Raw genomic sequence first — 22,520 nt, forward strand, 5'->3', positions numbered from 1 at the left:
TATTTAGTTTCAAACTGATTAAACAAAAAACAACTTAACCGGAACCGTTTAAAATCGAATCGAATTACGTATTAGATATTCACCTCAGTTTTTAACGGAAATTAAATTAGTAATTGGTTTGAGGTTCTAGAAACTCAATTCGATTAAATTGAGAAACCTGAATTACATTATATTAGTGTGAAGTTTTTTATTTGTGCAATCATTTCAACATCGACGACTTGTAAGAAGTTTAATAACCAATCTAGCCTTATTATAATGTAGTAAAGACATTATTGTATGAAAAAGTTTTATACGTACTGAGTACTCTATTAACTTCAAAGTTTCACCATTGATTATTACATATGAAGATTTTGTGCTTCTTGATCTTTCCATTTTTTTGAAATAATCTTGAATTCTCCCTCTACTGGTCATTATGATGTATATTTGTACGTATATAAAAAGTATCAAGCACAATCTACTTATTCACGTATATCCCATTGCTAAGATGATTTATTACATACTAGGTTATTGACCCGTGTACGACACGGGTGGAACATAGATATCGTCAACTAAAGACATATTTAAGATGATAAAAGTTTGTTTCATATGTTTATTGGGAGAATTATTTGATATAATTGCAATTCATATTCCTAGATAAACAAAGTACTTAAAACAAAAACTTATTAAAAAAGAATATTCATAAAACATTGTTTGGAAACATAATTTAAAACTTTAAAAATAAAAAATTCATAAACTGCTAAATATTTCCTTATAAACCATATTTGTTGTCTTGTTTGTAACTTTATCTTACTTTTCCAAAATATGCATTTTAATACAATATCTACTCTTCATTATTGATAAAGCAACATATTGTTGACCATAAGTAGAAAATGGGTCTCTCATATATATTCCACTCTTGCTAAAGATCTGCTTTGAGTCGTTACAATTATATCGCGCTAATCTATTGTGTCACCAATATCACCAACGATTAACGCTGTAACTTTAGAAATTTTTGGCAGGTTGTAAGTCCGTGCATCTTTTTGCCTTGTTCCCATAATGCACAACTTTAAATCCATACCGGGATCGTTTTTAAAACAATCGCTTACCATACAGTATCCTTGAACCAAAAGATTTTGAGAATCCAACATTATCTTCAAGTAATTCTTTATTTCTTTATCTAACATTTCCGAACTTGATTCTAAGTCGTTATGTAATAAAATGATTATATGTTAAAAATAATAGATTGTTCATAAAAAATATTGAAAATAATAAATGATGTTTTAAATATCCACCTTGAGTCGTATCAATTATGATATACAATACGTAAATTCAGTTATTTCGTATAATAATCTTTATTTATGATTTTTTTAATAAGTTTTTGATATATTTATCCACTATTAATTCAAAGTGCCAAACCAAAATTTGGTGTGATTTATTATAGAAATAAAAATTCATACCGATATTATTATATTACATATTATGTGCATAAAGATGATATTTTCGAAAAAAAATATTGTCACGGATTTAAAATACAATTTTACAAAGACTAAGATTTTGTTGTAAAAAAATTATCTTAAAATAAAAAGAGAAATGTTCAACACGGGTTAGTAAATCAAAGAACCGTTTACCACACAGGTGGAAAATATATATTATGTTATACACTATAATAAAATTGTAAAAAGTTGTATTTCTAAAAAAATATATAATTATATATGAATTATAAGGTATTTATAAGAATAAAATTACAAGTTTAATCATCTTTATAACTTAAACCATGAACCAAAAAAATACATTAAGAATAACATGTAAAATCTATTTAATTCATATGTTACATGCCCAAAAACTTTGTAACATTAAGAAAAACGTTCAAAAATATATGATCTAGTAGGTTATGGGTTACTGACCCGTGTACTACACGGGAGAAAATTATATAAAAAATGTCAGTTATAAATATATGCTAATATATTGAAATATATTGTGATTTTTTTTTACTTATATGAACTAAATAATTTTATATCAAATGTTATGTATTTGAAATGTATCCAAAAATTGAATGTGTAGTAAGTCATTGCTAATAATTATAATATTTCATTTACTGAACTACTCACTAAACTTTCTTTGAAAATGATCAAATAAGAATGCAAGCATTGTTATGATCCTTAAACTCATTTTGTTTTAGCCTATCACATTTAAATACAATCACAAAAATAATATAAAGAAATCAATTGAATGTTTAAGAATCCACTTGGTGACATCGTTACCATAAAAAGAAAAAATCAACCATAAAGTAAAATATAAAATTAGAAATAAAAAAAATATATATGTCAAAATTTGAGAAATCTTAAAATCACTTAATGATTTGATTAATTTTAATTTTTTTGAAAGTATTAAAATCCTGTAACAATAATATTATATAAAACATTTATGAACATATTAAAAGATAAGTATTCAAACATTGATATTCATATAATAAAGGAAATCCTTATTGTAAGTCAAATCAAATATTAAATGTTACCATAATTATATTATTTATACATCTATATACCCATAAATACTATATAATTATGGTAATACTTTGAATAATTGACTGAAAGTTTAAAAGCTGTAATATAACTTGTTGATTATTCAAAAAAATAACTACAATATAATAAAAATCAATAATACTTAAAAACAAAATATGAATAATAACGCGATAGTAACTCAGTCACCAACTCCACATATTAACTCACAAATCTGTTACCTATACTTGAGAAATCTTGACTAAATAATTTAGATATAATTACAAAATTTATAATCAAATCGGTTATTTAGAAATACTCCCAAAAATTATGAAAACATTTATGATTTTTGAAACATTAAAATAGGAGGTTTATTTTAGACATTAATTTTGACATTTATGGATAATTAAAAAATAGTCAAATATAAAAAATGAAAACCTTGATGAGATGAAGAAATTAAAACCTTTAAAGGTTTGTTGCAAGATTGTCAAATTTCGTATTTAAAATAGGTTTAAATTTATTGTGAATATTACGACTAAATTAAGGGTATTATATAAAAACATAAATAAATAAATGTATATTTTATTATACATGAATTTTTAATTTAACTTTTGTTTCATTACATTCAATGACTCAAAAGTTAGATATATTAAATCGAAAAAGTAATGTTGTATTTTACTAATTTTACTAAATAATTTAGACATAATTGTAAAATTTAAAACAAAATTGGTTAATTAGAAAGCTTTCAAAAATTATCGAAATGTTTTTGACCTTTGAAACATTAAAATGATGACTTTTGAAACACTAAAAAACGGTCAAATACAAAATATGAAAATCTTGATGAGATTGAAGAGTATGAAAACCTATAAAGGTTTGTTGTAAAATTAGTCAAATTCCGTATTTAAAAAGGGTTTAAATTTGTTATGAATATTAAGAATAAATTAAGGGTATTATAAAAACAGAAATAAATAGAAGCCAATAATAAATTGGAAAATAAGTTGTGTAAAAAAATAAAAAGTAAATAAAATTAACGCACATGTTAACAATTGATAGAAGTTTCAAGATAAGATTCACACGTGTTAACAGCCAAAATAAAAATTGATCATATAAAAATGATTTAATTTACATGAACTGTGTAACCTACATAAATACATAAATACATAAATAATCGTAACTTAATATCCATTGTTGTACAAAAAGAAAACCAGTTTTCCATCAAATACTCCTTCCAGGCAATTAGCTATTTTATAAGTTGGGTCGCTATAACATAAAATGATTAAAATTAAATTAATGTTACATAATATACATTCCGGCTAAATTAAAAATAAATACATATATTTTGGTCTAATTAGAATTACCAATGGTGGATAGATGCAATTAGAGAAATTTTAATCACAACTTAAATAAACCATTCATTGTATGAAAGATAGAGTAGTTATAGAAACTTCAACATTTAATTTGAATCTTGGAGTTTGATGTATAACCTAAACAGATTATAGTAAAATCATATTAGAATTAAAAACAATACAAACAACAAAGTGTAAAGAAAATGAAATGACAATGACAATAGCGAATAATACATAAGAATCGATCATTAGCGTAGATTAAATACATTACCGGAAAATATGGAAAAGAAAGTCGGCAAAAATGGCTCAACCGCAAGAGAGAGAGAGAAAGATATATATATATATATATATATATATATATATATATATAGGGAGAAAGATATAAAATCATTTCTATGGACCAGTCCTCTCCTGGTTTATTGTTGTCCTTCAAACGCCATAGTCTAAGTATACGAACCTTCAGTACACAATCGTTGTTCGAAACATCCAAACCGTTGAACATGGTAATGTTTGATGCTTCCATGTTGCTGTGTAACAAATAAAAAATTCAAGCAAAGATTCATTAATTAACTTTTAGATGAGTTAAAAAAAATATTTATCCGTATGAAAGAAAATGAAAAATGTTGACAATGATACAAATATGAATCGAAGAGTAAGTAAGTGAGAAGTGTGTGAATCTCTTTATTCTGGTTATAGTATATATAGATAAACAATATTTGTTAGAAAGTTTGAATTGTTTAAAAAAAGGAAAGGTCTAAATACAGAATTTAGGGAATACAATCAGGGATTTCAAAAAATGTAATTGATATTGATATAAACTTATTTTGCTACTAATAAATATAGTAAAATTAATGAATATATTAGGGATTTGTATAATTACCGATTAATAAATATTGTAAATTTGCAGAATGTAATTAGGGATTTATTTTTAACAAAATCATAATAACTCATAAGTCGTAAATGATATAAATTCAATTATATTATAATTAATGTTTACAAAATTAGACATTAAGTTGTCTACGAATTCAAATTGATATAAATTCAATTATATTATAATTAATGTTTACAAAATTAGACATTAAGTTGACTAGGAATTCAAATTCCGATTTTGAAAAGTTGTTAGGTATAATTAATGATATGAATCAATAAAAATCAAAATAATATAATTGTAATTTGGAATCAATTACACATTAAAAACTTAACAAATACCATAATTGAAAATTGGAATCAATGACACACTAAAAATTAAAATTTTTTAAATTTAACATATAATGTAATTGAAATCTGGAATGAATTATATATTAACTATTAACCATAAGAAACATATGAATTATCAATTAAAAATATCAATTAACATTAACAATTAAGATTAAGATTAAACATGCTATCCTAACAATATAAAATACTAACATAGGATAATTAAACATACTATCCTAACAATATAAAATACTAACCAGAAAAAACATCGATTGACGGTAAAACAACCATCGAAGTGAAGATATAATTAACAATTGACATGGATCTACTCATCGATTGACGGAAATCGTGGGGATGTAATTGAGTATTTCGTTTATCGTCGATTGCCCTTATTTAGAGGAATGACAGTGTCAATTGAATATGTCGGATCTAATCAAATCATTGTCCGATTGACATAAAATAATAGCCAATTGTATGGAGGATTTTGTTGATTAGGTAATGTTGAGTATGAAGGAAAGGGTGTAATGAAGTTGAAAGAATTGAAACTTGGAAACCGGTATTATTATTGACTTAAATGAATACATTAATTATTTTAATTATTAGGAATATAATTTATTTTTGATTTATTTAAATGGTAAGAAAAATAGAGAAATGCAAGATAATTTTGGAAGAAAATGTAATCTTCCAATAGGAAAGGGGCATGTGGAGGCAAACTAATTTGTTTTAATAGTATAGTAGGATTTACCCCACCCTTAGAACTCAATTACATATTTCCCCTTTCTAAACTACACATATTACTTATTTACCATTTCATTAAAATTTCTTTCTTAAGTTACTATTTTACCCTTATTGTCTTTTTATTTTTTGAAATCAAATTTAAACCCACAAATATCTATATACATAACCATAAAAACAATCACAAACTCAAACCCAATTGCAGACCCCCTGCCGGAAAAGAACATTGGGTAACATACACCTCATGGTGATTCAAACCGACAACACCGACGATGATTGGTTTCAGTTGGGTCTCCACCTCCGGCAGAAAAGGGTGACGCTTGGCGGTCGGAAACCTGCGGCGGTGATAGCGTGTAATAAAGCGGGATGATATGAACCCTTTCTGGTTCATGGTAGCGAGAGGTGGCTGCTTTACACAGGGACGAGGATGATGACTTACGGTGGAGTTTGATCTGAATGTGAGTAATAATGGTGATATAGGAAAGAATAGAAAAATGATCTATTGTTATATATATATATTTGTATTGGAACTGGTTGTTGAATTTTTGAACCGGTTCATGGGAATTTTTTTTCCATCAATGGTTCTCTCTGTTTAGATGGTGGGAGAATTCATAAAACATTTATATTATCAAAAGGGTAAATAGGTAATTTTATAAGAAAATGAGAAATATGTAAATTGATTTTAAGAGTTAGGGAAATATGTAATAAAGGCTTTTAGTAAGTGAATATATGTAAAAATCCCTAATATTAAAGCAAAACCATTCTTCTATATGTTATTCAACTAGAATAGCCAACTCGGATGCCAACTAATACTATTACTATTTATAGAATTACTAACAAAGTTACAAATGTAACAAAAATGGTATGTTTGGCAAAACTAGCTGATAGCTGTTGGCTGGAAGTTGGTGGCTGAAAACTGATAGCTGTTGGCTGGAAGTTAGTGGTTGAAAATTGATAGTTGTAGCTGATAATAGGGATGAGCAAAATCGGTATAGGTACCGGTACAGTACGGAACCGAGATTTTCTGAATTTTTATCTTCAATTCCGGTCCTGTACCGGTACCGATACCGATACCGAACCGACTATTTCGGTACCGGTACGGTCCCGATCTCATCCCTAGCTGATAGATGTAGGTTTTTAGATGTAAATATTTACAATGTAGACCATTCGATGCGATAAACCTTCAACAGGTTTGTAATTTTGAAGAATTGACGAGAGACGATTTGATTGTTGTTAAAGATGAGAAACGTCAATCAAAATTAAAATATAAACATAGGGTATAAACACATGGTGTAATGTGTAGGCGTAGAATGGTCTATGCATTAAAAAAATTGGTATATATGAAAGTTAAAATTTTAGAATAATAACAGTAAAATTGTCATTTATTAAATTGTTATTAATGAATAGATGCATATATGGTACCTTAACTATTTGGTAAAGTGCATATATATGATATTTTAAATGTTTTGTAAAAACATATATGATATTTTAAGTTTTACTTGGAAGGTATATTTGAAATTAATCCTTCAATATAACTAGCTGGGTGCGCACGCTGTATGGTGGGGTGGGCACACAACCTGACATCAACCACATAATCAGTGTTGGTACATGATTCACCTGATGACAATGCACACATAACCCGAATGTAAACGTGTAATTCGTGCAAAGGTAGTACGCGTGTAACTGGTGGCGAAATCAAAACCGTACCGACATGAACCGAACTGTTACAGCCCCCGACCCCTATACCCTGGTAGGGAAGCCGTGAACATTGATTGGTGGTATCGGTGTTTATTAAATTATTTTGCAGCGGAATATTTAATCAGAACCGTAGTTAGGAAAAATGATCAGAGTTATGAAAACACCATGATTGTTATAAAAAACCGGGAATTTAATCCATTTTGATACAAACATAACTTTTATAGGGATAAACCCTAATTTACAAAACACGTTTCTTTATTCTGGTAACAAGCCACTTATTTAAGCTGGAAGCCCGCATGCATCATTTCTTTGTCTCTAACAAGTCACCTGAAACATGTTTAAAATATTTGATCAACAAGAAATACTGTTGAGTACATTCATTTGTAAATGACACATTTTACATTTACAACATTAAGATATTTTTTTTACATCTGCCTGCTTACAAATTACTGAAAGGTACTTGTCACTCGATCGTATCTATGACTGTGGTCATATTACTTATTGGCTACCATTTGTCCAATAAGTAACGTGTAATAGCCCAATAGGCAAGCCTTGTATACAAAACCTCACAATACCAGTAGTAACCATATCGTAAGTCTACAGAGACTTTATCAATTTAATGTATTTAAGATACTTTTAAAAATATATTTGAAATTGAAAACATTTAGACCATCTGCCATGAGTTTTATAGGTTTTGAAATTATCATGACAGTGTCAGAAAAACAGTTGTCTCACGCAAATGCGAGTGGTACAAAAACTCGAATGTCTCACCTTGCAAGTTTACAATTAAAGAACGCCTCTTGGTATTAAGAACCTACGTTAAACACAATGTAGTATATCTAGATTAGTATAAATCCAATAATCATAACGATAATCACGAGATTAGAAACCTTACACGATAGCACAATGTCTTACCTTATTAGGCAGAACTTTTGGATTCGCGTATATAAGTTTCTTTCAATCGGATAGGATATCGTTACGACACTCTGGTAATATACCATCTTTTTATATTATATATAGACAGAAATTTCAGAGAGAAAGTAAGAGTTTTGGACGAAGAGGAATGTCCCGTTTGCAACCTATTTATAGTAATTTTTGGAAGCCGTCGCGATACGCGATGGCCATAAACAAAGGGCGTCGCGTATCGCGAAGAATCTTATAGCTTAGCCTAGTCAGCCCTTGGCATGCCACGTGGCATGCTACGTGTCTCGTTTGCGTAATATCCACGTCGCGATACACGACGTGTTACCTTAGTAGGCCACCGCGTATCGCTACGCCGCAAAGTTTTTGGATAATTTTACACGTCATCGCGCTACGTGATGAGACTAATCTACACCTATCGCGTATCGCGATGAGAGGATTATTAAAAATCTTAATTTTCCACAAAAGTACTAAGGCGGCCCTGAAGCGGCTCGCGAAGTGCAAAGTGCGCCATCAAAGCGCCACATTGCGCTCATCGCACTTCGCCCCAGCCCGTGCGCGTGCGCGGTAGGGTGCTTCGCACCCTCCGCTAGGACCACTGGGTGTGATTTGTCTTATAAGAATATTAACATATGAGTTTTCTTTCTTATAAAGAACTCACTAGTTTTGTATTCTAGCGATGTGGGACAAGTACTTACACTCATATTTATACCATGGTGTAATCCTCTCCTTTTCTTTCCTCCACCAATGTGGGATGAAATTTTCTTCATTTATTTCTTTACTTTTTATTTTGTGGTTTGTTATAGTCTCCCCTCCTTATTTTGAATCTCGTCCTCGAGATTTAATTGGAATAAGTCTGGGTACTTTCGTTTCATTTCGGATTCCAATTTCCTAGTATATTCTGGTCCACATTTTTAATCCCACTTCACTTTGACCATAACTATTCTTTTACGCTTGAGATTCTTGATCTTTCTATCTTCAATTTGCAAGTGTTTCTCAACGAATTTCAACTTTTCATTTACCTTTATGTCTTGAAGGGGTTCTTTTAGTGATTTATCAACTAACCATTTCCTTAAGTTGCTTACATAAAGTACATCATGTATACCTGTCATCTCTTTTGGTAATTCTAGCTGATAGGCTATTGATCCAATTCGTTTGATAATTTGAAATGGTCCAACAAATCTTGGACTTAACTTTCCTTTCTTACCGAATCGGATTACTCCTTTCCATGGAGATACTTTCAGTAGCACACTGTCTCCAACTTGAAATTCCAATGGTTTGCGTCGATGATCTGCATAACTTTTCCGACGATCTCGTGCAGTCTTTAATCTCTCATTGACTTGATTTATCTTGTTAGTACTCTCTTGTATGATTTCAGGACCTGGTGACTGTTTTCCTCCTATATCTGTCCAACACACTGGAGTTCTGAACCTTCATCCATAAAGGGCTTCAAATGGGGCAGCATTAATGCTTGTATGATAACTGTTATTATAGGAGAATTCTATTAGTGGTAAATGGCCATCCCAACTTCCACCAAAATCTATTACACATGCTCTTAGCATGTCTTCCAATGTTTGTATGGTTCTTTCACTTTGACCATCTGTCTGTGGATGGTATGCCGTGCTCAAGTTTAAGTTTGTTCCCATAGCTACTTGGAAACTTTTCCAATAATGAGAAGTAAAACGGCTACCCCGATCCGATACAATGGATAGTGGAAATCCATGTAATGAGACAACTTTGTCTACATACAGCTTATAGCTAATTGTTCCATTTTGAAAGTTTCCTTCATTGTTATAAAATAAGCTGATTTTGTTAATCTATCCACAATCACCCAAATTGTGTCATTACCTCTTCTTGTGGTAGGTAATTTAGTAACAAAATCCATTGTTATTAATTCCCATTTCCATTCTGGCATTTCTAATTGTTGAAGTATCCTGATGGCTTTTGATGTTCTGCTTTAACTTGTGAACAAGTTAAGCACTTTGAAACATAACTAGTTATGTCCTTTTTCATTCCTATCCACCAATAGATTTTCTTCAAGTCTTGATACACTTTATCTCTTCCAGGATGCATCGTGTATTTGGATTTATGGGATTCTTTGAAAATCTTTTCTTGTAATCCTCATATGACTGGTATCCAGATCCTTTTTCTCATTTGGAGAATTTCATCATTTCCTTTGACAAGTAGATCAATGGTTCCATTTCTTTTCTCACCAGCAATATTATTTTCTTTTATTGCTTGTTTCTGAGCATTCTTTACTTCATCAATTAAATTGATTTGAAGTTCTAACCTTAGAGCTCGAACTCTTTTAGGTTTCTCATGCTCTTTTCTACTTAATGCATCGGCTACTATATTAGTCTTACCTTCATGGTATTGGATTTCACAATCATAGTCGCTAAGAATTTCCATCCAGCGTTTTTGCCTCATGTTAAGCTCCCTTTGCCCAAAAATATATTTTAAACTTTTATGATCAGTGAATACAGTAAACTTACTACCATATAGATAGTGTCTCTAGATATTTAGGGCAAAAATTATTGCTCCCAATTCTAAATCATGTGTTGTGTAATTCTCTTCATGCTTCTTTAGTTGTCTAGATGCGTAAACAATAACTTTCTCACGTTGCATTAGTACACATCCAAGTCCTGATTTCGAAGCATCACAACAAACTATGAAATCTTCAGTTCCTTCTGGTAGTGCAAGTATTGGGGCATTTGTTAACTTTTGCTTCAAAGTTACAAAAGCTTCTTTTTACTTAGGTCCCCATTCAAACTTGACATTTTACAAGTTAATTTTGTTAACGAAACTGCTATTCGGGAAAAATGTTGAATGAAGCGTCTATAATATCCTGCTAATCCTAAGAAACTTCGAATTTCTGTAGGAGCTTTAGGAATTTCCCAGTTAGTAATAGCTTCTATTTTGGCAGGGTCCACGTGAATACCTTCTTGGTTAATCAAATGACCTAGAAATTGTACTTCTTGTAACCAAAACTCACACTTTGAGAATTTAGGTGATGAGCTAGAAATTGTATTTTGGCAGGGTCCACGTGAATACCTTCTTGGTGATGAGCTAGGTCGTATGAAACCTTTGTCTAGCAATTCATCTAATTGCTTCTTTAATTCTAACATCTCTGTTGGCGCTAATCGGTGTGGTGCTTTAGCTACTGGCGCTATTCCTGGTATTATATGGATTCTAAATCAACTTCACGATCAGGCGGTTTTCCAGGTAAATCTTCTGGAAAGACGTCAGGATATTCCGATATTACTGGAATTTCTTTTAGCTCTTTTCCTTTAGCGCTAATGATTACCGAAATCATATATACTACGCCTTGTTTTCTTAATAGTTTGCCACTTTCATTATTGATATGAACTTCCAAGGCTTGGATATTTTATCTCCTTGAATTGTAATAATTTCTCCTGTTGGCGAGCCATTTCAACAGAATTTGCATTACATAAGATTCGAGCATGATTGGCTGCTAACCAGTCCATTTCTAATATGACATCGAATCCAGCGAGATTCATTGGGAGTAAATTTGCTAAAAACTTGTGGCCTAGTTGTAACATCCTGAAATTTCTAAGAACAATATTTAGTATATTATTTATTTATGGTGGAAAAGTTTACTTAAGTTAGTAGAGAAATAAAATAATAAAGATGGAATGATAAGTAGGCTAATTAGATGAATTAATTATTGGACCAAAAAAGAAAGATGGGTCTAAGGTTCATGGGCTTAAGGGAGTATAAATACCCCTTAAAACCTTAATCCTTTCCATTTCCATACATCTCCACACCATAGCCTACACCATCAAAACACACACTTAACTCAATTCCCGTTTTTTAGAAAACCACCCAAAAAGACACAAAGATTCCCGGAGATCTAGCCGTCGGATCGGTCTCAAATTTTAACTGAGTGTTCATGGTATATAAATGAATATTTCCACTTATTAGATCTTCTATCAGAGATCGGGATGTCCGATTTGTATCAGCAAAACCATAGCAACTCAAAAGTGAAGATTCCGGAAACTGTTCAGCTATTCCGGTGACTGTAGCGGTGGTTTCCGGCGAAGGTGAGCTGATGGGTTTGTAGATCCGGGCGAGACGGTTCCGTGGCCGCTTGAATCATTCAAATCGGAGTTCGTTTGATATGGTTTTGAGCATCTCGAGTGATTTCATACAAAACCTCAAAGGTACGTTTTTGTTAAAAAGGTTTACTTTTCGTGTACGAATTTACATGAAAATTGGTAGGATGATAGATCGGGTCATGATTATTGATAAAGTAATGAACTTGATAGTAAACGGGTTAGTTGGTTTATTTCAGGTAAAACGAGTAATGTTCGGTTTATGAAAAGGACGGGTAAACGAAGTCGGTTTTGCATGAAACTTGGTAGGATAGTAAATCGTACCCTAGTATGTGAGAAATATGTAAACTTTAACATAAATAAGTTGTTTGGAATGAAAAACGAGTAAATGGGGTAAGATCCCGATTTTCCTGCGATGACGGCGCCAGAAAGACGGTGCCGGAAAAGCGTATACAAGGGTGAAAAGAATATTAAAACCATAACCCTAATTCGTTATGTGAAACTAACAAATTAAAGGTAATTCGTTAACGGACTAGCCTTAATTCGTGAACTGATTCGTTAATGAAGGAATGACGAACTAGCTCCGATTTGTTAAATATTCGTTATGATGATTCGTTAAGGAAGAACAACGAACTAGCTTCAATTAGTTATGCAATTCGTTATGAACATTCGTTAAAGCCAGTTCGTTATAAAAGATCAGTTCATTATTGTCATACCCCCATCTTAGGCCTAGGAGCGTGACCCAATAGTTGGTACCATAATTGAAAATGTACTAGAGTTGCTTTTGTTTAGTGGAAGTCTTTATAAAAATAAGGATCAAAGATATAAAATAATTACATTACAAAAGACGAGACGAAGGTCTCGTTTAGATTTACTTGTTTATAAGTTTAACAAAATCATCATATTTTAATATATAAACAAAAATTATCCGAGCCATCGGATTCTTGAGCCCTTCGTCCTTCAAGCTCTATTCTTGGTTACCTGCAAAATGTTATAAAAATACGTCAGCAATGATTACTAGTGAATATGCTGACGCTAAAATATTTTCTTTTACTTTGTCACCCCTCGAGGGTTACGCAAGCCTCGGCTCATCTTGGCTTAGGAATAACAAAGTTAAAACAATATCATTATAAATTCGAGTCTCTACACTAGGTCACCCCAGCAAAACACCGCAGCGTTTCGACGTACTTAGGTGCCATAAATATACACATGGTCATTCTCACTCGAACGTACTTAGGTCCGGCCCATCGTGGCTGGAGGTCGTGACCAAGCGTGGTGCGATGTGCCCACCGCATTTAACCACATATATAAGGATCCAGACAAACGTATACTACAGCCTGAGGGCTAGGCTTTTACTCTTATTTACAATGTTTTTAGAGATACTCAATCTCATGTATAAGTTTTTACACATAACACATTTATTTGTTTGAAAACAAGTTTATAAAAGTGGGGCATATTTACCTTTTGATAGGGATCGGTTTCCAACACCGTCCGTGAGTCCTTCTCTTGCTATCTCGCACCTATAGTACGAGTATAAATTTTATTAGTCGGATATACAATCCGGCTTAAGACCTTTAGTCTTATTTATCTCGATGAACCTTTAGTTCAATACTCTTTTACTTTAAAACCTTTAGTTAAAAAGTAATGTTTATAAACCTTTAGTTTATTATAAAAACTCTACGTTTCTTCTTCTTTAAAAAACGTATTCTTTTCTTTATTATTTAAGAATACTCATTATTACTTAAATAATATTTATAACCAAGAATTATATATATAATCACACACATATATATACTTTTATATTTCTTTCTTTTCTTTGTTATTTATTCTCTTTTTATAAGCATCGAGTATAATTCCGACTTAGGGTATTAAGCCTTTATAATATTTTGTTATTATTTTAGTCGAGCATTATGCCTACCTTTTACTCGGCTTATAATCCCTAGACACATGGGTAGCACTTCGACGCCGCTTGATCTTTTCAACTCTCACTTGATCAATACTTCACTTCGGCACGCAAAACAAGACACACTTTCACGTTGGCACGTTTCACGAGGTAATTCATCGGGCCGTCACTCCAATACCATCTTCTTGCTTAACATAATCGGGAGGTGGCACGATTATCGAGGTATGACACGAAAAACGAGGAATCGGGCATGGTTATCGAGGTGGATCGAGGGCACGAACTTTGAGGAAATAGAGAGATGTTTAGAGAGAGAGAGAGTAGTATGCTGAATTTGGTGTGTAGAAATGAAATCCCGGAGGTTGCTATTTATAGACATAATTTTGGATCCCATCGCGATACGCGATGGGTCCCTGGGCCGGCCTATCGCGTAGCGCGATATAGGCTTGATGATTCACCAACTAGACCTGCCACGTGGTGAAACGTGGCAGGCGTTGTGCCGCGTGGCGACACGTGGCGGACGTGTTGCCACCTGGTGACACGTGGCGGCAGACGGTGCGGCCGTGTGCCACGTGGCACACGTGTCACAACCTGTCAGACCACGTCATCGCGATACGCGATGACGTAGGTACCACACTCATAGCGTATCGCTATTGACTTCTTCCAGAACCTTTGACCAAGCCCCATCGCGATACGCGATGGGCTTGTCTTTTGTCCCGTCGCGTTTCGCGAGACGACAAGAAATCAGAATTTCCATTTTTATCCTTGGAGTTTAAATTTTGGCTGAATTAATCCCTAGACTTTGAAAAGTTGACATTTATGGCTCAAAATTTCCGTGATGTTATATCCTCCCCATCTTGAAATAAATCTCGTCCTCGAGATTGCTTCACGAGAATAAGTGGGGGTATTTCTTTCTCATTTCCGACTCGAGTTCCCAAGTATACTCGGGCCCTCTTCGCGCGTCCCATTTTACTTTCACGATTTTCAAGGTTCGTCTTTTAAGTTTCTTTAGTTTTGAATCTTCGATTTGAATTGGTTTTTCAATGAATTTTAAATTCTCGTTTATTTCCACATCTTTTAAAGGCATTGTAAGAGATTCATCGGTTAAACATTTACGCAGATTCGAGATATGGAATACGTCGTGTATCCCTTGCATTTCCTCGGGTAGTCGCAATCAGTATGCAACAGTACCAATTCGTTCAAGTACCTCAAAGGGTCCAACGAATCGAGGACTTAACTTTCCTTTCTTATCGAAGCGAACAACGCCTCTCTAAGGCGACACTTTCAAAATAACCTTGTCATCAACATTAAACTCCAACGATTTACGACGGACATCGGCGTAACTCTTTTGGCGATCACGTGCCGTTTTAAGTCGTTCACGGATTTGAGTAATTTTTTGGTGGTTTCTTGGACTATCTCGGGTCCAGATAATTGATTATCTCCAGTTTCAGACCAACACACGGGCGTTCTACATTTTCGACCATATAACGCCTCGAATGGTGCGGCTTGAATACTTGTATGATAACTATTGTTATACGAAAATTCCATTAGGGGTAAGTGGTTATCCCAACTTCCACCTAAGTCTATCACAAAAGCGCGGAGCATATCTTCCAACGTTTGAATCGTCCTTTCACTTTGCCCATCGGTTTTCGGATGATAGGCGGTGCTAAGGTTTAACTTCGTACCAAGCGTTTGTTGGAAGCTATTCCAAAAATGAGACGTGAAACGGCTGTCTCGATCAGAAATTAAATTATGGACAGTGGTACTCCATGTAAAGCAACAATGTTATTAACATAGATACGAGCTAATTTGTCCATCGAGTACGACTCATTGTTGGGTATGAAGTGTGCGGACTTTGTTAATCGATCCACAATCACCCAGATTGCATTATGTTGTCGAGTCGTTTTAGGGAGTTTAGTAATGAAATCCATTGTGATCAACTCACACTTCCATACAGGAAGTTCGGGTTGCTGAAGCAATCCCGAAGGCTTTTGGTGTTCAGCCTTGACTTTCAAAATGTTAAACATTTCGCAACATGCGAAGCGACATCCCTTTTCATCCCATTCCACCAATAGTTTGCTTTAAGATTATGGTACATTTTGTCGCTCCCAGGATGCATCATATACTTGAATTTATGAGCCTCGTTCAAAATTTTCTCACGTAAACCTCCAACGATTGGTACCCAAATCTTGTTTCCCGTTCTAAGGATACCATCGTCACCTTTGACTAGCGAGTCAATGGTGCCGTTACGTTTTTCATCGGAGATTTGGTTTTTATTGATTGCTTGAATTTGGGCAGATTTTATTTGGTGAATAAGATAGATTTGAATTTCTAGCCTTAACGCTCGGACTCTTTTTGGCTTTTTGTGCTCCTTACGACTTAAGGCGTCAGCCACAACGTTGGCCTTACCTTCGTGATAGATAATTTCGCAGTTATAGTCGTTTAGAGTTTCCATCCAGCGTCATTGGCGCATGTTAAGCTCTTTTTGATCAAAGATGTACTTCAAGCTCTTATGATCAGTGTACACGATAAATCTTACTCCATAGAGATAATGCCTCCATATCTTTAGTGCAAAGATTATGGCGCCTAACTCTAGATCGTGAGTTGTATAGTTCTTTTCGTGCACTTTGAGTTGACGAGAGGCGTAAGCGATTACTATCTTGCGTTGCGTTGGTACACATCCCAAACCAGAATGGGACGCGTCACTAAAGACAACAAAATCCCCAGTACCTTCTGGCAAGGCCAGTATAGGTGCTTGGGTGAGTTTTTGTTTAAGTATATCGAACGCCTCTTGTTGCTTTGTCCCCTATTCATATTCGATGTTTTTACAAGTTAAAGAAGTTAAGGGAACAGCGATTCGGGAAAAGTTTTCAATGAATCTTCGATAGTAGCCGGCCAATTCCAAGAAACTTCGAATCCCCACTTAGAGATCGCTTCAATCTTAGCGGGGTCCACTTGAATTTCGTTAACGTTGAAGATGTGACCAAGAAATTGTACTTCATGCAACCAGAACTCGCATTTTGAGAACTTGGCGTACAACTTCTCGGTTCTCATAATTTTGAGCAGAGTTCGGAGATGGATTTCATGATCATCCTTAGACTTGGAATAAATTAATATGTCATCGATGAATACGATCACAAATTTATCCAAGTAAGGCTTACAAATTCGATTCATCATGTCCATGAACGAGGCTGGTGCTTTAGTAAGTCCAAATGGCATAACGGTGAACTCATAATGACCATACCTTGTTCGGAAAGAAGTTTTAGGAATATCCTCGGATTGGACCTTGAGTTGGTGATAGCCGGAACGAAGATCGATTTTTGAAAAAAAGCTAGCACCTTGAAGTTGGTTGAAAAGATCATCGATTCGAGGGAGTGGATAACGATTCTTGATTGTAACTTTGTTGAGAGCTCGGTAGTCGATGCACATTCGCATGGATCCATCCTTCTTCTTGACGAATAGTATTGGCGCTCCCCATGGTGATGAACTTGGTCGTATGAAACCTTTCTCGAGAAGTTCGTCTAGTTGTTTCTTCAATTCTTTCATCTCGGTTGGCTCGAGGCAATACGGAGCTTTGGCGATCGGAGCAGTACCAGGAATAAGATCAATCCTAAACTCTACTTCACGATCGGGAGGAATACAAGGAAGTTCATCGGGGAAGACATCAGTATAGTCGGAAACTATAGGAACGTTTTTGATTTCTTTGGGTTTAGATTCTTCGGTGACGTAGGCCATGCATGCTAAGCATCCTTGATTCAAACATTTGTTAGCCCTTATCATGGAGATTAGGCTAACTTGGCCAGCGTCTTTATCCCCTCCAATTCGAATAGTTCGTTTGTCTGGGGCTCGAAGTTCAACGGTTTTGCTATTGCAAAGAATACGGGCATGGTTGTCGGATAACCAATCCATACCCAATACAACATCGAAACCAGCAAGAGTCATGGGTAGCAATTGAATAGGCAAAATGTAACCGGCTAATAGGATTTTTCCGTTTTCTAGAGCTTTGGAGTTTATAATGATTTCGCCATTAGCGATCTCAACTCTTAGAGTTTTATTAAGTTTGATTAAAGGTTCGTTTAATAGACTACAAAATTTATAATCTATAAAACTTAAGTTGGCTCCTGAATCAAACAAGACTCTAGCATAGGCATTGTTAACAAGGAACGTACCGGTAATGGTTTCCGGCATGTCGGTCGCTTTCTTTGTATCCAAGACGAAGACTCTTGCATTGCCCTTCTTGGGCAAATTCTTTTGAACGCTACCTCCCGCACCACCAGTCGCGGGCTTGTTCTTGGGGCATTCAAAGCTAAGATGTCCCATTTCCTTGCAATTGTAGCATGTCATCTTCTTCTTCCAACAATCGGCCGTGGCGTGGCCGGATTTGTGACATGATTCACAGAGTCGTGGAGTTAGATGGCATCTACCCCTATGGTATTTCTTGCAAATTTTGCATTGTGGGATGCCGGGGTTGAAGCCAGACCTTCGTTGGTCAACTCCTTTACCCTTGAAACGGGTATTTCCTTCCTTCTACGGGTCTTGTGTTGTCACGACCCTCTTGTCCTCTTCTTGACCAAGCCCCATCGCGATACGCGATGGGCTTGTCTTTTGTTCCGTCGCGTATCGCGATAGGACAAGAAATCCGAATTTCCATTTTTAACCTTTGGAATTTTGGCAGAATTAATCCATAGACTTTGAAAAGTTGACATTTTTGGCTCGAAATTTTCGTGATGTTACAGTTATAAAGAGACCAGTTCGCTATAAGGGTTAATTCGTTATAAAGGCCAATTCATTATGTGGCCATTCGTTAAAGACTAGGATAACGAATCAGATAATGTAAGATAGCGAATCAGATAACGAATCAGGTGATTCGTTACTCACCCAGTTCGCTATATTCTGAATAACGAATTAGAAGTTTGAAAGAATGACAGAAAGGTCCTTGGACTTAGAATAAATGGTTTAATTACATATCAGCCCCTGGACCTTACTAATTTATGAAAGATACCTTTAAAGGTTAATGTGTAACGATTAACTAACCGGGTAATGACTCAATGGAGTAAAATCGGCTTAGATGTTTAAGATTAGTTAAGTAAGAAGTAAGAAGGGCTAGAGCAATATTTAATATTGTATCTATTAAACAGTTAGTCGCGCACAACAAAAGAAGGGAACCGAGATCAGGTGAGTTTCTAGCCCCACATCCCTGTTATGTTTTCGGGGCTGTGTGCATACTCGATGTGATAGTTAATACACTTACCTTAAGTGGTAAGTGTATGCCTTGTACGATTTATGTATGATGATTGATGTATATATGTGATATGTGAAAGATGTATGTATGTAATATGTTAGCACATGAACGATCTTCGGATAGTGCATGTACTAATAAGAAAGGTACGTAAAGGCATGTAGGGTACAATGTATTAAACATAGGAAACCGACCCTAATAATGTCGGAGAATGTAGGGAACCGACCCTAATAATGTCGGCGAATGTAGGGAACCGACCCTAATAATGTCGGCAAATGTAGGGAACCGACCTAATAATGTCGGCGAATGTAGGGAACCGACCCTAATAATATCGGTGAAGGTTATAGGGCGGAAGGCTCTTTAAAATGTATGTGTATGAATGAAAGTATGTATGTTAATATAAAAGAAAGAATGAAAGTACGTAAGTATGTAAGTATGTAAGATAACATGAAGGTATGTACCTTCGGGTGCATATGTAAATATGTGAATGTATTGTACGTTGCCTGATTAACTAGAACTCACTCAGCGTAGCTGACTTTTAGTATGCACGCAGGCTAATCGACTAAGACAGCTGGCTTGAGGGAGACACATGGCAATACTGAAGAGGCTGGCATCTGAAGATTTGTCGTGATGTTGATACTATGTTTTATGTTATGTTTTTAAATGAACAGTTATGGATGTTTGTATGTAAGGCCCCGAACCCGGTAGCCCTACTTTCGCGTTGGATTTACTCATAAACACAGTTCTTACAAATAAGAGTTCATTAAAACTTTCGCGGAATATAAAAACTTTCATGAAACGTTACAGCAATCCAAAACTTGCCTTAATTAAACATTCTTGTCTTTCAAAATAAACGTCAATTACATTAAAACATTTTGAGTCTTCAGATGCCAGTCTCCTATTCGCCCACCATGTGCCCGCTCAAGCTAGCTGTTTCATTCTACTCACATGCGTGCATACTAAAAGTCAGCTACGCTGAGTGAGTTCTAGTTAATCAAGCAACTTATCATACAACCACTACATACAATATATACGTATCCGAAGACACATAGTCCACAGTCTAACATGCCACTGCTTAACCACTTAATTACCCCTATAGCTTAGCCTCTTAATTACCCCTACAGCTTAGCCACTTATGCCACTTTATGCCACTTGATGCCACTTTAATAACGAATATCGTTATGCCACCTTGCCACTTTAATAACGAAGTCACGTATAGGCTTACCCTACCACGTACTATCGTCATGCCACTAACACTCTTACTAGACTCTGCCACTTCTATCACAATCTACCCCTACTTGTCTACAGAACACTTTATATCAATACAATATTTACATAATAAGTAAGTCACATCATAGAATACATACACACTAACAACCACTTGACAATCACTATCCTTGGCGATACGTGCAATATCCGAAGATCGTTCACGTACCGACAAGCATTACATAATAGCTACTTGATAACATCTATACACTTACCACTTAAGGTAAGTGTATTCACACTTTCACATCTAACCTGCTTACCTTACCACTTAGCCTCTTATTTACACCTACCACCTTGCCACTTTGCCACTTTAATAACGTATAACGTTATGCCAATTTGCCACTTTAATAACGTATAACGTTATGCCACTTTGCCACTTTAATAACGTAAAACGTTATGCCACTTTGCCACTTTAATAACGTATAACGTTATGCCACTTTGCAACTTTAATAACGTATAACGTTATGCCACTTTGCCACTTTGCCACTTTAATGACGTAGTCACGTATAGGCTTACCCTACCACGTACTATCGTCATGTCACTAACACTCTTACTACACTCTTGCCACTTCTAACACGCTCTACCTCTACTTGTCTACAACATGCTTCATATCATTTACATAATAAGCAAGTCACATCATAGCATTCATACCCACGTAATAACGATGGCACGTACAGGCTTTCCCTATCACGCGCTCACGTTATGCCACTAACACCCTTAGACTCTTGCCACTTCTAACACACTCTACCTCTGCCTGCCTATATCACACTTCATATCATTTACATAATAAGCAAGTCACATCATAGCATTCATACCCACGTAATAACGATGGCACGTACAGGCTTTCCCTATCACGCGCTCACGTTATGCCACTAACACCCTTAGACTCTTGCCACTTCTAACACACTCTTCATATCAGTTCAGTATTTACGTAATGAACAAGTCACATCATAACATTCATACACGCTATCAACCACTTGGAATTTACTATCCTTGGCGATACGTGCAATATCCGAAGATCGTTCACGTACCGACAAGCATTATGAAATATATACCTCGTATAACATCTATAGCATACACTTACCACTTAAGGTAAGTGTATTCACACTTCACATCGAGTATGCACACAGCCCCGAAAACATAACAAGGAAATGGGGCTAGAAACTCACCTGAACTCTGCTTCTTCCTCCGATAGTTGTAAATCTCTTCTTTAACTGAGCTCGGCTGACTGTATAAGTTACACGTATCAATACTCGCCTGATTTAATCTGGTGGCCTAGTATTAGCTTACTTTTATTTATCGTTTTTAATCTATTTTCTAATCGAACTTGACTTTAGGCGAAGTTAAACCTTAGGCGAACTTGGCTTTAGGTGAAGTTGTCATCAGGCGAACTTAGCTTTAGGCGAAGTTGTCATCAGGCGAACTTAGCTTTAGGCGAAGTTATCAGTTAGGCGAACTTGGCCGTAAGCGAAGTTATCAATTAGGTGAACTTGGCCTCAGGCGAAGTTACCAGTTAGGCGAACTTGGCCGTAAGCGAAGTTATCAATTAGGCGAACTTGGCCTCAGGCGAAGTTATCGCTTTGAAGGCGAAGTTATCGCTTTGAAGGCGAAGTTGCCCAGTTCGCGGCGAAGTTGCCCAGTCCAGCCGCTGTTTGGTTTCTATCAAGC

The sequence above is a fragment of the Bidens hawaiensis genome, unplaced genomic scaffold (genome assembly GCF_021521415.1).
Source record: "Bidens hawaiensis isolate Kalapana, Puna unplaced genomic scaffold, B.hawaiensis_p1.1 tig00003649_1, whole genome shotgun sequence".
In the NCBI taxonomy this organism is placed as follows: Eukaryota; Viridiplantae; Streptophyta; class Magnoliopsida; order Asterales; family Asteraceae; genus Bidens; species Bidens hawaiensis.